Source organism: Armigeres subalbatus, chromosome 1 (assembly GCF_024139115.2).
Source record: "Armigeres subalbatus isolate Guangzhou_Male chromosome 1, GZ_Asu_2, whole genome shotgun sequence".
NCBI classification, from domain to species: domain Eukaryota; kingdom Metazoa; phylum Arthropoda; class Insecta; order Diptera; family Culicidae; genus Armigeres; species Armigeres subalbatus.
Genome location: NC_085139.1, coordinates 92,951,532 through 92,968,363, shown reverse-complemented (window position 1 = coordinate 92,968,363; position 16,832 = coordinate 92,951,532). Strand labels below are relative to the sequence as shown.

At 43.4% G+C, this 16,832-nt stretch overlaps 1 protein-coding gene across 2 annotated transcripts in view; it reads left to right on the top strand.

The window, feature by feature from the left end:
• Positions 1-439: 439 nt before the first annotated feature.
• LOC134202528 (SH3 domain-containing kinase-binding protein 1) overlaps positions 440-16,832 on the top strand; it is a 96,057-nt gene continuing 79,664 nt past the window's right edge. The window contains exon 1 of one of the 2 annotated variants that reach the window (XM_062677543.1): positions 440-926. The gene's annotated coding sequence lies outside the window, so the exon portion shown is untranslated. Of the gene's footprint in view, positions 927-14,933; positions 15,284-16,832 lie in introns of those variants that run through there. The other variant, XM_062677550.1, reaches the window with a different exon arrangement.

The following is a 16,832-nucleotide window of genomic DNA, read 5'->3' as shown; positions in this document are numbered from 1 at the left end:
ATCGCACTACTTCCGAAGTTGGGAATGTTGCCTGTATCTGGAGAAAAATCCAACTTCGGTATAAAAAGCGGTATAAATTTATTCCGGATAGACAATATAACTGTTCAATAATAATCTGTCCGGCTATTGTAGAATACTTTTCAAAGTGAAAAAGTACTCGTAGAATAAAATCATTCGGAATACTTTTCGAGGGATACCAATACTTTCACACAAAAAGGTGCTGGTTGCATCTGACAATTCGTGACAGCGCTTGCTGGTTGCAGATGAAGTTACATTTTTTCCTCTTTGCAAGTCCCGTCCCAGATTTGAAACGGGCGTGCGAGATATATGATACAGCCCTGGATTTACGCCCACCCTACGGGTGACAGTTCTCTGACGCTTCACATTGATGTTCACAGCAGCGAGAAAAAGAGAAATTTTTTCTGCTCGTCGTCCGTCAGTCCAGTCCATCAAAAGAAGTTTCTCGTCATTCGTCATCGTCGCTTCGTCGCAGTCGCTGTTGGTTGCGGATGCTTTCGCGCGAGTGTCATTTCTGTCGGAAACCATCAAAAAAAAATTCGAGTGATATCATCAGTCATCGTCGTCAGCAGCTTCTCTCGTTCGGATCGGGGTGAGGCTATTTTGACTACAGTTTTTGGTGCATTGTCGGCCGGATAGCAAAACGCCGAAGATTTTCCGTTCAATTTCCGGTGGTGTCTTCGGGTTTTATCCGGTATTCGGTCCCGGTGATTTTCCGGTGACGGCACGGACCGAACAAATCGTATAACAGAAGAAGCTCGAGTTACGGATAATGGCGTGAACAAAGTAAACATTATTCCTTCTTTCGATTAGACTGGGTGGTAAAGTGTTTTGTTCTTTGCGGATTAAACTTTGTTTCCCGGATTCAGTAGACTGAAGCTGGTCCTATTCGATGTATCAACATAGAGGTATGTAGCAACCATGGTCATTTATAGAGTAAAGTAAAACCCGAAACATTGTAAATTGCTAAACCTCAAATTGTGGGTCTCCATTTTCCCTGCTCTGTCCTAAACTCAAAATATGTACCGTCCATGGTGCTAATACAGACCACCTAGGTACTAAGTATAGAAAGAGTCAGCTTGTTTGACATACATTGCATGTTATTGTATACTGTTTTTTCTTGTATTTTGATAAATGGTCATAGGGGTGAATCAAATATGACGTCCACTACTTTTTGAGATTTTTAGAAACCCCCTCCCCTTTCTGTCTCGCTTTTTTGTATACCGAGTGTAAGCACTGTCACAAAATCTTGACCCTCCTTCCCCCTCAAACTGTGAACATAATTTTTGAATGACCCCATAAGAAAAAGTAGATTTTCCTTGTATGACCAGTGTAGAACATGCTCCCTTGACATCACTATAAGGGGTCGTTCAATAAAGACGTCACAGGTTTTAGGGAGGAGGGGCCCTCCTTAGCCGTGCGGTAAGACGCGCGGCTACAAAGCAAAACCATGCTGAGGGTGGCTGGGTTCGATTCCCGGTGCCGGTCTAGGTAATTTTCGGATTGGAAATTGTCTCGACTTCCCTGGGCATAAAAGTATCGTCGTGCTAGCCTCATGATATACGATTGCAAAAATGGTAACCTGGCTTAGAAACCTCGCAGTTAATAACTGTGGAAGTGCTTAATGAACACTAAGCTGCGAGGCGGCTCTGTCCCAGTGTGGGGATGTAACGCCAATGAGAAGAAGAAGAAGAGGGGTGTAAGATCTTGTGACAGTACATGTATTAGGTATACAAAAATCTTAACAGGGAGGGGAGGAGGGGGGTGTAGAAATTTCAAATAGTACTGGATTTCATATTTGAATCTCCCCTAATACTAATAATACTAATTGTAATTAAGTTCTTGCTAATAATCGAAAAATAAATAAATACTTGCTTTGCAAGAGCAAAGAATGGTTACAAATGGAAAACTTTTTGTGTTATTTGCATAAATTACCTACTTGGGGTCCCTAAGCACCTCAACCTCAAGTGGTGCAAAGAGCCGACTTAAAACTTAAAAGATGTGCGATGTCCAGCTATCACTTTAACCTGTTGGCAAGTTGGAATTCGGTCGACTTCTTTTATTTCTTTATGGAGGCTGCACCGCCATGAGCCTCTACAGAGGTTTGCCTCTGCTGCGATTTTCACTGCCAGGGTTTCAATCTAAGGCTTTTTTTCAGATTTAGTTTCTGTCCTTCAAAAGTGTGTTATTTTCTCAGACTAAGGCCGGAGTGGCCTGTGCAGTGTCTAAAAGTCTGCTGTATTTAGCTCGGTCCATGGCTGCACGTCGCCATACTCGCAGTCTACGGAGGCTCCGCAAATCGTCTTCCACCTGATCGATCTACCTTGCTCGCTGTCCGACATTCTGGCTACGTGCCCAACAGCTGATGCAACTCGTGCTTCATTCGCCTCCTCCACGTACCGTCCGCCATCTGCACCCCACCATAGATGGTACGCAACACTTTCCTTTCGAGAACTCCCAGTGCGCGTTGGTCGTCCACGAGCATTGTCCAGGTCTCGTGTCCGTAGAGAACTACCGGTCTAATAAGGGTTTTGTGAATATAGTCAGTTTGGTAAGGCGTTTCGATCTCTTCTCTTATTCGATCGGAGCGTTTTGCGGAGTCCAAAATAAGTACGATTTCCTGCCACCATGCGTTTTCGAATTTCTCTGCTGGTATCGTTATCGGCAGTCACCAGTGAGCCTAAGTACACGAATTCTTCAACCACCTCAATTTAGTGACACCACCGATACAAGCTCGGGTTAGATGGCTAACATTGTCCTCTTCCTATCATGTACTTCATCTTCGACGAATTAGTGGGACTAGTCACTGCTTGCTTCCCTCTGCATTCTGAGTTAGGTTTCCACCATCTTCTCAAAGTTACGTGTCGTAATATCAATGTAGTCGGCGAAACCAAATAGCTGAACGGACTTCGTGAAAATCGTACCACTCGTGTCAATCCCTGCCCTTCGTATTACTCCGTCCAAGGCGATGTTGAATAACATGCACGAAAGACCATCACCACACGCACATCATCAGATCCATCGTCGCCTTGATCAACCGTATCAGTTTGTCCGGAAATCCGTGTTCGTGCATTAGCTGCCATGGCTGGTCCTGATCGATTATGTCATGCGGCTTTGAAGTCAATGAATAGTTTATGTATGGGTAAAGGGCACGTTGTATTCGCGGCATTTCTGCAATATCTGGCGTACGGCGAACACCTGGTCTGCCCCACGAACTCTCTTGCAATTGGTATTAGTCGAGGACATAACAGAATACCTTGTGATTGCACGGTAGTTGCTACAATCCAGCTTATCGACCTTTTTGTAGATGGGACACACGACACCTTCCATCCACTCCTGCGGCAAAACCTCCTCCCCAATATTGGTAATCGCTCAGTGCAGCGCTCTAGCCAGTGCATCACCACCATATTAAAACAACTTTCCTGGTAGTTGGTCAACCCCAGGGCACCTAACATATGTGTAACTCGGGTTCAAAAAGATGTACCCAAGTACAGATTCAGAGGTGGTATAAGGAGTCGTTTTTTTTTGTATCTTTATTAGGGAGGCTTTCAGCCCTTGGCTGGCTCATCTCCGGACATTGTTTATAGATAGAGACCAGCGAAGAGTGAAGCCGATAGTATCAAACGAACCGTCAAACGCGGTACCAAACGAGCAAGGTAAACAAACATTACCAATCGGTAGTAAATGCGATATAAGTATTGTAATTAACATTATATAAAATATGGAGAAGTTTTAAAAATTAAGTAAATGAAGCTGTTTCAGAGTTCTCATAGCAAGTTTATTGTGGGGTTTGAGTAAAATGCCTTCAACGTGTCAATCGGCGAGCAGCAAGTCATGATTTGGCCCCTTCTAGTCAGATCTCCACGGCGTGCACACGCATCACGGAAAGTCGCTGACATAACTTCGTTCCGGCCATTTAGGGCACCACATTTTGGCGATCCTGCCAGTCTATTTTTTGGATCCTGTCGCTGATTTCGTGAGGTGAGTTGAATTTAAGTGACGAGTGATATATTTTAGTTCGAATAAATGGTTTGTGGTTTGCTAAATCACAAGACGCGTCTCGAAGACCGTTGGAAATGGTTTAGGGTGGCACGTCAAAGCCTCGCCTAGGAGACCGTAGGTTTGTGGTTTGCAAAATTACAATGCGCATCTGAAAGATCGGTGGAAATGGTTTGTAGTTTAGAAAATTTTAAGGCGCTTCTGAAAGGTGGCCAAAAAATCCATTTTAGTTTGTGAAACTACAAGGTACGTATAGAGAACCAACGGAAAATGGTTTACTATATAGAAAATTTCAAAGTCCTGTGAGCTTTGATTTGGATTAAAACAAATTTCTATTTACAATGTTGTGGAAACTCATATGTGAATATGTACGGTATGTGGAAGATATTGATTTGAAAAATGTATTGAGGTAACCACTTTCCCTTCGATGGGACTCGAACCCATGACCCTACAGTACGCTAGACTGGTGCTTTAACCAACTAAGCTACGAAGGACCTCCGTCGGCCTTCGCAACCTAGCGGCTACTGAACGAGCTCGAGATTCCCAAATTGGACGCATAGTCAAATCACTCGCAATCCATTTCTCAAGCCAATACTTCCACATGTGTATTGTACACGTCCACATTAGAGGAGCGTGAGTATTTAGAATGTCTGGCGGCTATACACATTCTTCATCAGCAACGGTACTGATCAAGTGAGGTTGTGTAAGCATTTGCCAGTCGGTCGTCAAGCTCAGACCCGACCGCATTGCGTAGGCAAGAGCACGCAACTCAGGTTCAGTTCAGGTTCAGCGTGCTCTTGCCTACGCAATGCGGTCGGGTCTGAGCTTGACGACCGACTGGCAAATGCTTACACAACCTCACTTGATCAGTACCGTTGCTGATGAAGAATGTGTATAGCCGCCAGACATTCTAAATACTCACGCTCCTCTAATGTGGACGTGTACAATACACATGTGGAAGTATTGGCTTGAGAAATGGATTGCGAGTGATTTGACTATGCGTCCAATTTGGGAATCTCGAGCTCGTTCAGTAGCCGCTAGGTTGCGAAGGCCGACGGAGGTCCTTCGTAGCTTAGTTGGTTAAAGCACCAGTCTAGCGTACTGTAGGGTCATGGGTTCGAGTCCCATCGAAGGGAAAGTGGTTACCTCCAATACATTTTTCAAATAAATATCTTCCACATAACGTACATATTCACATATGAGTTTCCATAACATTGTAAATTAACGTCCAAGTCGGGTGGTTTAATCCCCGGAAATAGGCAATTAACTTTGATTGAACTGAACCTGAGTTGCGTGCTCTTGCCTACGCAATGCGGTCGGGTCTGAGCTTGACGACCGACTGGCAAATGCTTAAACAACCTCACTTGATCAGTACCGTTGCTGATGAAGAATGTGTATAGCCGCCAGACATTCTAAATACTCACGCTCCTCTAATGTGGACGTGTACAATACACATGTGGAAGTATTGGCTTGAGAAATGGATTGCGAGTGATTTGACTATGCGTCCAATTTGGGAATCTCGAGCTCGTTCAGTAGCCGCTAGGTTGCGAAGGCCGACGGAGGTCCTTCGTAGCTTAGTTGGTTAAAGCACCAGTCTAGCGTACTGTAGGGTCATGGGTTCGAGTCCCATCGAAGGGAAAGTGGTTACCTCCAATACATTTTTCAAATCAATATCTTCCACATAACGTACATATTCACATATGAGTTTCCATAACATTGTAAATTAACGTCCAAGTCGGGTGGTCTAATACCAGAAAAATAGGCAATTAACTTTGATTGAACCGAAATTTCAATTTCATGAAGCCACTTGGCGACGTACAATAGGCTACCAGTTGAGCTGTGATATAAAAAAATCTGAGAGAAATGGAGAAATATTCAATGCTGTATTGTTTAAAACTGTTCGGAGTTATTGACTACCAGTACTAGTTGATGGCAAATGGTTGATGGTGTACTATACGCGAAACTAAAAGTTGGATTAAATCTCGCGTAACATATAATTACGGCTTATAAACCAAAACCATGATTTTTGATTTTCTGGCATGAACGATTGCTTCGTAAATGATTCTTCATCCTAGGTAAAACTCCGTACTCGATATTTCTTAAGAAACACATTTATTGTTATTTTTAGTGAACGTCTCATGAACCATTTGCACCATGATGGTTTTTAAGTCCTTTGTTGGCGCCCTTAACTACCATGCGGAATGTTTGCTTTGGTTTTTAGGCCGTTCACTTTATATTGTTTATTTAGGAAAACTAGCTTCAAGTTATTTCGAAATGTATATTCTTACTAGGCTTTCGATATATCGCATAGCATAACTGCTCTGGCTAATAAACCTAAACAAATCCGATTATGTTATTAGCTTTGAGCAAACGACTTAAAAACCAGACGTGTTGCCGGTAATGCGAGTAAACGGCGCGATTTTTGTTTTAGCTGAAATTTTGTCGATTTCAAACGATTTTTCAATTAATCTTAATCTGCTGTTATAATATAACCATTTACGTATAGCAGTGACATGGTTTTGACAATGAAATGTGTTTCTACTCCAATAAATGAATTAAATTAGTCATAGAAAACTTGAACCCCATTTTTCTCGGTTCAGCATTGTTGGTTTTTCGGCCCTAATCATATGTTGCTCGAGAAATGTACGGAATTGGAATGTTTTTTAGAAGTAATTGTCATTGTATTTGACAAACAAAAGAAGGCCGTTGGCTTCGTAAATTTGTTGTTCTCTAATCATCCACCGAATGTTTTAATCACGTTTTATCTTTCGCGACCCACAGTTTGGGAACCCACACTCTGAATCATTGTTCTGGTATTAAAACCATGATGTTGAAGACAAGTTTATTTTGGTGTGCAGTTTTCAATGGAGTTAACCGGTTGCTCAAATGCAACCGATGTTCACCTTTGTCTCATTTAAATAGCCCAGGAGAAAAACAAGCATTGCATTTTATGCTAGAAGATTTTTGCGTTTTTAATGATATAGGAAGGGAAATGTAGGGTTTGAGTAAAATGCCTTCAGCGTGTCAATCGACGAGCAGCAAGCCATGACTTGGCCCCTTCTAGTCAGACCTCCGCGGCGTGCACACGCATCCACGAAGAGTCGCTCATAACTTCGTTCCGACCATTTAGGGCATCACATTTATATATTGCCTTTAGTCATATTTGTTGTTGCATAGGATGGCAACGGTGCTAATGGAGGCAGGATATATGGTTGAAGCAAACGAAATAAACTACTCATACTGAGAGTTACTTCAAGTTCTCACAAATGTCTATAATATGTTGCCAATCGCGCAGGATTTTTCATCTGCTGGCCAGAATTACTTTTATTCTCTCCGCGTGTCTCTATAGGCCTTTTCATGTGACACTGACGAGACTGCACTTGCTTGTTTACAACCGCTGAACAGGCCTGCAAGTCCGAAGCTGTCACTTTCATAGAAGAACTGTCAATTGACGATGAAATCAGCTGTTTTTAAACGTCTCGTGAAAAGGCCCATATAATAACATTGTCTCTGGTATAGGCCTTTTCACCAGACGTTTAAAATCAGCTGATTTTATCGTCAATTGACAGTTCTTCTATGACAGTTACAGCTTCGGGTTTGCGGGCCTGTTCATCGGTGTAAACAAAGTACATTCTCACGCTAACTTTCACCTACTCAGTGACTGAGTAAATTTGTTTTGTCCTCTCTTTTTTTCCACGGAAAGTTTACGCAATTTCCGTCAAAAGCGAGGCTACTCAAAACTAAAAGTTGTCCTGCTTTTGGCGGAAATTGAGTAAAATTTTCATGGGAATAAAAGAGATGGCAATAATATTTTTCTCAGTCATTAAGTAGATGAAAGTTAGAGTACTCGGCAGTGTCACATGAAAAGGCCTTTAAAGAACATCGTAATAGGCCTTTTCATGTGACACATCCGGGACTGCACTTGTTTACATCCGCTGAGCAAATCGTTCAAATCCAAACGCTGTCACTTTCATTGAGATTCTCACGTCCGAATGTGTGAGTGGCGATAAAAGGAAAACAAACACTCCTAGATGGTGCTACTCAGCAAAGATTGGGTAAAAATGAGTATATTTCCATATATTTTTTGACTTTTTTGAAATCATTGTGATGACCCGAGCATTTTTGAGGTTATGAGCAGAAGGAAAACAAACATGTTTTTACACATGACGAATTGCACATTAGTAGTCTCGTGAAAAGGCCTATATCCAAGGCATTGAGGTTGGTTTACAGTTCGGAAAACGTGTCCGCGGGATTTGTTACGGGATTCTGCTCCGGGTTTTGTCAGGGAAAATTTTCCGCCGATAAATCTCCATTGTCAAAACGTTTTCCATGATTGGGTTTACACTTCAGGATTTTGCTTCGGGTTTTCAGAATCTGCGTATCCGCGCCTGTGCTTGAGTTTACACTTCTGGGTTTTGGTTCGGAATCCTTTATACAAACACATACGAGTGACAAGAGGGAAAGATAGCGAGAAGAGGGAGATATAGCGGGAGAAAGGGAGAGAGTGAGTGAGAGAGATTGAGTGGGAGAGTGAGAAAGTGAAAATGAGTGAGCGTGTGAGTGAGGGTGATTTAGTGGGAGAGTGAGTGAGTCAAAGCGAGGGTAAGAGTTAGTGAATGAGTGAGTGAGAGTGAATGAGTGAGTGAGTGAGGGGGTGAGAATTGGTGAGTGAGTGAGAATGAGTGTGTATGTATGAGATTGAGTTTTTTTTTTCTTCCTAAGCAATGGAGGGGGAATCTGCTCAACAGACATCCTGGGTTGTCCAGGAAGTGCGGGGTTAGGGGCCACCTCCAAACGAGGGAGGCAGGACTGCATCCCCGACCCGCTAAACCGTTTCCATTGCCGCCAAGCCCGTCGTCCCTTTGGTACAACCAGAAAGTAATGCTTCAAAGGGGGCCAGTGCATAACGCACCCTCGAGGTTAGCTGTGTGTCCTTGCAGCATCGAACATTGTGACTCGCTTTTTTAAAAGAACACCATGGTATCGTGCCAGCGCATTGCCGGCTTTCCAGGTGGCCTTACCACGCCCTATGTCCCTATGAGATTGAGTGAGTCAATGAGAATGAGTGGGTGTGAGATTGAGTGAGTGAGCGAGAGTGTGTGAGTGATAGAGAAGGAGTGAGTGAAAGCGAGTGAGTAAGAGCGAGTAAGAGTTAGTGATTAAGTGGGAGTGAGTGATAGTGAGTGAGTAAGAATGATTGAGTGAGAGAGAGTGAGTGAGAGTGAGTGATTGAGTGGGAGTGAGTGAGTAAGAATGAGTGAGTAAGAGTTAGTTTTGAGTGGGAGTGAGTGTTTGAGTGGGAGTCAGTGAGAATAAGTGAGTGAATGAGTGAGTGGACGAGGGAGTTAGAATGAGTGTGCATGTGAGATTGAGTGAGTGAGTGAGAGAATGAGTGAGATTTAGTGAATGAGTGAAAGTGAGTGAGAGTGAGCGATTTAGTGATAGTGAGTGAGTGAATGAGTGAGAGTGATAGAGTAAGAATTGGTTAGAGCGAGTGGGTGATCTCTCTCTCAATGCGAGTGGGTGATCTCAGTGAGTAAATGAGAGAGTGGGTGAGAGAAAATGAGTGAGAAGAAATTAGTGAGTGAGAGAGGTGGTCGTCTCATTACTGACTATTTCTCACTTCTAGTTCAAACTTCTCAATTTTCACTGCTCAATTTTCACTTTTCACTTCTTACTACTAATTTCTCACTGTACTCTTCGTACTTCTCATTCTCAATTCCCTATTCTCACTATTAATTTCTTCACTTCTCACAACTCTTACTTCTGATTTTTCACTTATCATTAGTCATTTTCACTATTCTTGTCTCACTTCTCGTAACTCACTTCACACTTTTCATTTCTCACGACTCATTCTCACTGCTCACTACACTAATAATTTCTCACTGCTCAACTCTCACTTCTCAATTCTTATTTTACACTTCTTACTTTTTATTCTCACTGCTCACTTCTCACTCATCACTTTTCACTTTCTCACAATTCATTTCTCACTTCTCATTTTTCACTTTTCTTTTCTCACTCCGCATAACTCACTTCACACTTTTCACTTCTCACGTCTCATTCTCACTACTAGCTACACTACTATTTTCTAACTTACTCTTTTTTCTCAAAAATGTTTATGGGAAGACATCATTCATTTTTTCATTTATTTAGTTAACATCTAAACAGATAACACTGAATCAACAATTTGACGCCACAATGCACGGTTCGAGGCCGCATCTCTCCATCCTCGGATACGCCCCACGCTCGCCAAGTCGTTCTGCACCTGGTCTGCCCATCTCGCTCGCTGCGCTCCACGCCGTCTCGTACCTGCCGGATCGGAAGCGAACACCATCTTTGCAGGGTTGCTGTCCGGCATTCTTGCAACATGTCCTGCCCATCGTACCCTTCCGGCTTTAGCTACCTTCTGGATACTGGGTTCGCCGTAGAGTTGGGCGAGCTCATGGTTCATTCTTCGCCGCCACACACCGTCTTCTTGCACACCGCCAAAGATGGTCCTAAGCACCCGTCTCTCGAATACTCCGAGTGCTTGCAAGTCCTCCTCGAGCATTGTCCATGTTTCATGTCCGTAGAGGACTACCGGTCTTATTAACGTCTTGTACATGACACATTTGGTGCGGTGGCGAATCTTTTTCGACCGCAGTTTCTTCTGGAGCCCGTAGTAGGCCCGACTTCCACAGATGATGCGCCTTCGTATTTCACGACTAACGTTGTTGTCAGCCGTTAGCAAGGATCCGATGTAGACGAATTCCTCGACCGCGCTCAGTTCCGCCCACAAGCATGTACTTTGTCTTTGACGCATTCACCACCAGTCCAACTTTTGTTGCTTCACGTTTCAGGCGGGTGTACAGTTCTGCCACCTTTGCAAATGTTCGGCCGACAATGTCCATGTCATCCGCGAAGCAAATAAATTGACTGGATCTGTTGAAAATCGTACCCCGGCTGTTACACCCGGCTCCCCGCATGACACCTTCTAGCGCAATGTTGACCAACAGGCACGAAAGTCCACCACCTTGTCTTAGTCCCCGGCGCGATTCGAACGAACTGGGATGTTCGCCCGAAATCTTTACACAGTTTTGCACAACATCCACCGTTGCTTTGGTCAGTCTGGTAAGCTTCCCAGAGAAGCTGTTCTCGTCCATAATTTTCCATAGCTCTACGCGGTCTATACTGTCGTATGCCGCCTTGAAATCAACGAACAGATGGTGCGTTGGGACCTGGTATTCACGGCATTTTTGAAGGATTTGCCGTACAGTAAAGATCTGGTCCGTTGTCGAGCGGCCGTCAACGAAGCCGGCTTGATAACTTCCCAGACGACGGAAGATGATCTGGGATATCACTTTGTAGGCGGCATTAAGGATGGTGATCGCTCGAAAGTTCTCACACTCCAGTTTGTCGCCTTTCTTGTAGATGGGGCATATAACCCCTTCCTTCCACTCCTCCGGTAGCTGTTCGGTTTCCCAGATTCTGACTATCAGTTTGTGCAGGCAAGTGGCCAGCTTTTCCGGGCCCATCTTGATGAGCTCAGCTCCGATACCATCCTTACCAGCTGCTTTATTGGTCTTTAGCTGTTGAATGGCATCCTTAACTTCTCTCAAGGTGGGGACTGGTTGGCTTCCATCATCCGCTGAACTGACGTAGTCATCTCCTCCGCTGCCTTGACTTTCACTGCCTGTACTCTCAGCGCCATTCAGATGTTCCTCGTAGTGCTGCTTCCACCTTTCGATCACCACACGTTCGTCCGTCAAGATGCTCCCATCCTTATCCCGGCACATTTTGGCTCGCGGCACGAAGCCTTTGCGGGATGCGTTGAGCTTCTGATAGAACTTGCGTGTATCTTGAGAACGGCACAGCTGTTCGGCACGTTGTTCTCCGCTGCGTCGTTAATGGCTGCTTTAACTGTACTCCAGCAGTCCTCAAGAGGGCCCTATCGAGCTCACCCTCTGCCTCGAGATGCTGCGCGTATGCAGTGGCGACATCAGGTTGCTTCAGTCACTCTAGGTCGTACCGCGGCGGTCGTCGGTACCGAACATTGTTGATGACGGATAGTTTTGGGCGCAGTTTAACCATCACCAGATAGTGGTCCGAGTCGATGTTAGCGCCACGATATGTCCTGACGTCGATAATGTCGGAGAAGTGCCGTCCATCAATCAGAACGTGGTCGATTTGTGATTCTGTCTGCAGTGGTGATCTCCAGGTGTACCGATACGGGAGGCTGTGTTGGAAGTAGGTGCTACGAATGGCCATATTCTTGGAGGCGGCGAAATCAATTAGTCGTAGGCCGTTTTCGTTCGTCAGCCGGTGAGCGCTGAACTTTCCAATAGTCGGTCTAAACTCCTCCTCTTGGCCAACCTGAGCGTTAAAATCTCCTATGATGATTTTGACGTCGTTCTCACATTCCAGCTGCGCGTAGAATGCGTCCTTATCATCATCAGTGCTTCCGGAGTGTGGGCTATGGACGTTGATTATGCTGAAGTTGAAGAACCGGCCTTTGATCCTCAACCTGCACATTCTCTCGTTGATCGGCCATCACCCGATCACGCGCCTTTGCATGTCGCCCATCACTATGAAAGCTGTTCCCAGCTCGTGTGTGTTGCCGCAGCTCTGGTAGATGGTATGATTACCTCTAAACGTTCGCACCGTTGATCCCTTCCAACAAACCTCCTGCAGCGCTACGATGCCGAATCCACGGTCCTTGAGCACATCGGCGAGTATGCGTGTGCTCCTGATGAAGTTGAGAGATTTGCAGTTCCACGAACCGAGTTTCTAATCGCTAGTCCCTTTTCGTCGCAGTGGTCTTCGCCGATGGTTCCGGTCCGTACTCTCTTGTTGATTGTTCGTTGCGTGAGTTTTTTTTTTGCTGGCTTGCAGGGCCTGACACCAAACCCCCTAAATTTCCGGAGGACCATTTCTCCTTATTTCCGGTGGACCATGGTGCGCAGGTTCACTTAGAGTCCCTCGCTGGACGATGATCTGCCGCCCATAACATGGGGAACAGACGCTGTTGTGAGCCGATCCTGACATGGAGAACAGATGCTCAATAAGATTTGCACCTCCGGAGAGGAGCAAACCCCCTTCCGTGGCAGCATACGACCATAGTTCTCACCGGGGTTGGTTACCCGATCTTCCCTAAGGTTGCTCGTATCCCGGCCAGCACCGGCCAGTAGGGATAGGAGTTGCTGGATTGCTATCATTGTCACCTCGTAACTTTGGGGCAGCGTATTTCGGTTTTCAGTTTTTTTATGTAACTGTAAATGTAGCAGCATGTAGATTACGAGTCGGCACGCGCCGGTGATACTTTTTCTAAATCATTTTTGTTGTAGACAAAAAAAAATGCATTCAATAATGAAAATGATGTCGATTTGATGATTATTCGTGCTTCCCGTGTCACCTTTGTGGCACGGCAGTGAAATGGGCCAATGAGGCTGACTACCTTGGCTTGACCTTTAACAGCAAGCTTATTTTCCGGCAACAGGTTTAACAAAACAGTGACTAACCCCGGGTTTCCAGTAGCCTTGCGAGCAAAGGAGAAGGATTGTCAATCCGGAGATGGCAAGTTCGATTCTCGGTCTGGTCTAGGATTTTTTCGGGTTGGAAACATTCTCGACACCCTGGGCATAATAGTGTATCCATTGTATTTCAATTTGCCACACAAAATACATACTCGTACTATGGCGGGCATAGAAAAGCTTTCAATTAATAACTGAGGAAATGCTAATAGAATACTAAGTTGAAAATCAGGCCACGTTCCGGTTGGAATGTAGAGCCATCGAAGAAGAAGAAAAAGACTAATCCCGAGCAGTAGAAATTACCTCAATAATACACCCAGGTTTTTTTTTACACGGTTTGGTTTTAGTCGTTTAAGACCTTCAGCGTCAACGAAACAATGAGTTAACCCCACGAAAAAATTCACAAAAAATCAAAGAAAATTCAGGGGGTATTTAAAAAGCAATGAAACTTTAGTTTTACCGAGAAATTAACGAATTCCAACCGCGTAAAAAAAAACCTGGGTGTACCTCATTCTGTTATTGATAGCATACACTGTTATGAACTAACCTTGCATAAGAGGTAAAATACCAAAAATTAATATGCAAAATACTTTAGGCATAACAAGCTTAGGTATTTGAATACCAAACGAATAATAATTTGTGATGCGTTTGGTATTGAAATACCTAAGCATGTTATGCCTAAAGTATTTTGCATATTATTTTTGGTATTATTGTTTGGCATTTTACTTCTTATGCAAGGCTAGTTCATACCAATTTCTGTTATCAAGGTCGTCGCTCCTGCTCGGAACTGCAACGGTTGAAAATATTATAAATTTTTGGTTTTATAACGGTCTTAAAAACCATTATTTTCTCTACAGGAGTTCTATATAACCATTTTAAAACCCAAATGCTACCAGAGTTTTGAAGAAAAATTCACAATCAAATTTAGGAGTGATGTTTGTACCAAATTATCAAAAGTTCATAGGGTTCTTATATCACGTGCTTTATCACTTGACATAGAGGAACTTGATGTCAAAGTTTACACAACAAAATTTTACTGCAAATCGTATCCAGATACTGTACAAGTAGTACATCTCGTAGCCTTAATACCCTATAAGTCATATTCGCAACATGCTCCGGACTAGGCTCAAAAGCGACTAAATAGTCGCGTCTTTGCCGCTGCTTCATTCGGTATCTTGTTTTCGGCTTTGTCTTGACTGGCGGTCCGTTTCGTCGTCGTCAGTGTTGAGCAGGTTCGGCTCTGGCTGCTCATTCAGTCACTCAGTAGAAGTAATCGCGCAGTAACCGCCACGGAGGTGAAACCTCGCCAAACCATTCATATTGGGATTTATTCGTCCCCTGGCACAGTCGTGCGCCGTCGTCTGTCCCGTCTGCACACAGCCATCGTCTTTTGGTGTTATTCGACTCAAAATCAACAAAATCGAGCGACACATTCTCGGTTGATCGCGGGAGAGAAAGGTGTCACGTCCAAAACAGTCACTTTATTTTTTATTTTTTGTTTAGCCACAGGAAGTTCTTCAATTCAATCTCGCGATCTCGACGAACTCTCGCCCAGCGTTGTCGCCGTCTCGGGTCGGATGGTGTTTGTTGTCGTTGTTGTTGTTTTGCTTCGATGACACATCAACCAGTTTGTTCGGCTTTGCAGAGTCCGGGTTGTGTGTGCTGTTCGCGAGAAGAGAAATTTTCGATTCGCCAGGCGTTGTCAACCAAGCGGTAGTGATCAGCTGATTTTTATTGAACGTGATTGTAAAAATAAGGTGAATAGCATAGCATAGTTACGGTGTACTCCGTAGATTGGACACTAGTGATACTCATGTTTTTCTTTTGAAATCCTTATTCAGATTGCTATCAGAAATCAAGGTGGGTGTGGTCCTTGATTTCAATCTACGGGTAACCACGGAGTTGGATATTGGGGAAGGTATTCGTTGGGTCAGGATTTGCCTGTAGCTGACAATGTGACCGTGGTAGATCTTACACCGTAACACGTGATTGTAAAAATAAGGTGAATTCGCATTATGTGTGTTATTGATTGTGGCCATACTAAGATAGGAAATCAAAACACCGTAACCGTATATTCAAAGCCCTGCATTACAATTCAATTTACACAGTTTCTAACTGAAAACAAGGTATTAAAATTAGCTTCCTGGAAACCAAAATTAGGTATTTTACGATAGATGCACTGCCCATGATCGCATATTTGTAACACTCGCATTTTTGTTCATTTTGTAAAAAGCCTGTGAATCGTTCAGAAAGCTCAATTTACTGCATCTTCTAATTCTATAACAGTAAAATAGGCTTTACTATCTTGCTTATCTGTGGTAAGCCGGAAATAATTGAGTTTGTGGAGAGGATTGACAAACGATTTACAAAATCAACCAAAATGCAAATGTTACAAATATGCGATCATGATCAATGAATGCAAGAAACATACATATCGACAAAACCGTTAGAGAGTATCCCGACTACACTAAAGTAAGAGATTCATAACAAGGCAAGCCTTTTTGTAACAAATTCTTTAATAAATTGTGTCCCATTAGTAGTTAAAATATTTATAACTAAACAAAATAATGAAATATTTTGTTATAAATGTGATACAATATATATAGACCCCAAAAATATTTTAATCAGATGTTGTTAATCATGGCTGCACTACTTAAATCCGGTTTCGCATCCATCGTTCTCTGAAAATTTTGATGATTTGTGACTTTGAGAAATCTAAATTCTTGCGTTCATAACTGCTAGCAATTACACGTTGGAATTGTCGAATGTTGATATGCCTATAACCGAACTGCAGTAAAAAGCTCTTGTATTAGACTAGCTGAGGTGAATTATCTTGAATCGACTCGATCGAATGTCCAGATTTTTTCTTGTCCTGTTGCAATTAGTGTAGTACCTAGGCGATGGTTAAACGGATGATGTGGGTAATTCGTATTCCTAATGAGAAATAAATGCAACTTAGTAAAAACCTTAAGGGATCTGGGTTAGAATGGCCATTCAAAAGCCGAAAAAAAAAACAAAAAACACGTACAAGACGCTGGTGAGAAGGATATGTCTCAGTATGTAGTTAAGGTATGCTAACTGAACTCTATGATGTAGTCAAAGTCGCTTCGAAAGTATTTACGTCGAAGAAAATTGTTTAGGAAATTGTTTATTTTTCTTATCGAATCCGCAGAGAAGTGCAGCGTTTTTGTTGAGACTGAGAGGCATCAGACTAACCGAAACCAAACCGCGTACAAAGGGACCCCTGGTTTTTGAATAAGTACCGTATTAATAAAATCCTTCGGTGGATCTAAAACTTCATGTTCC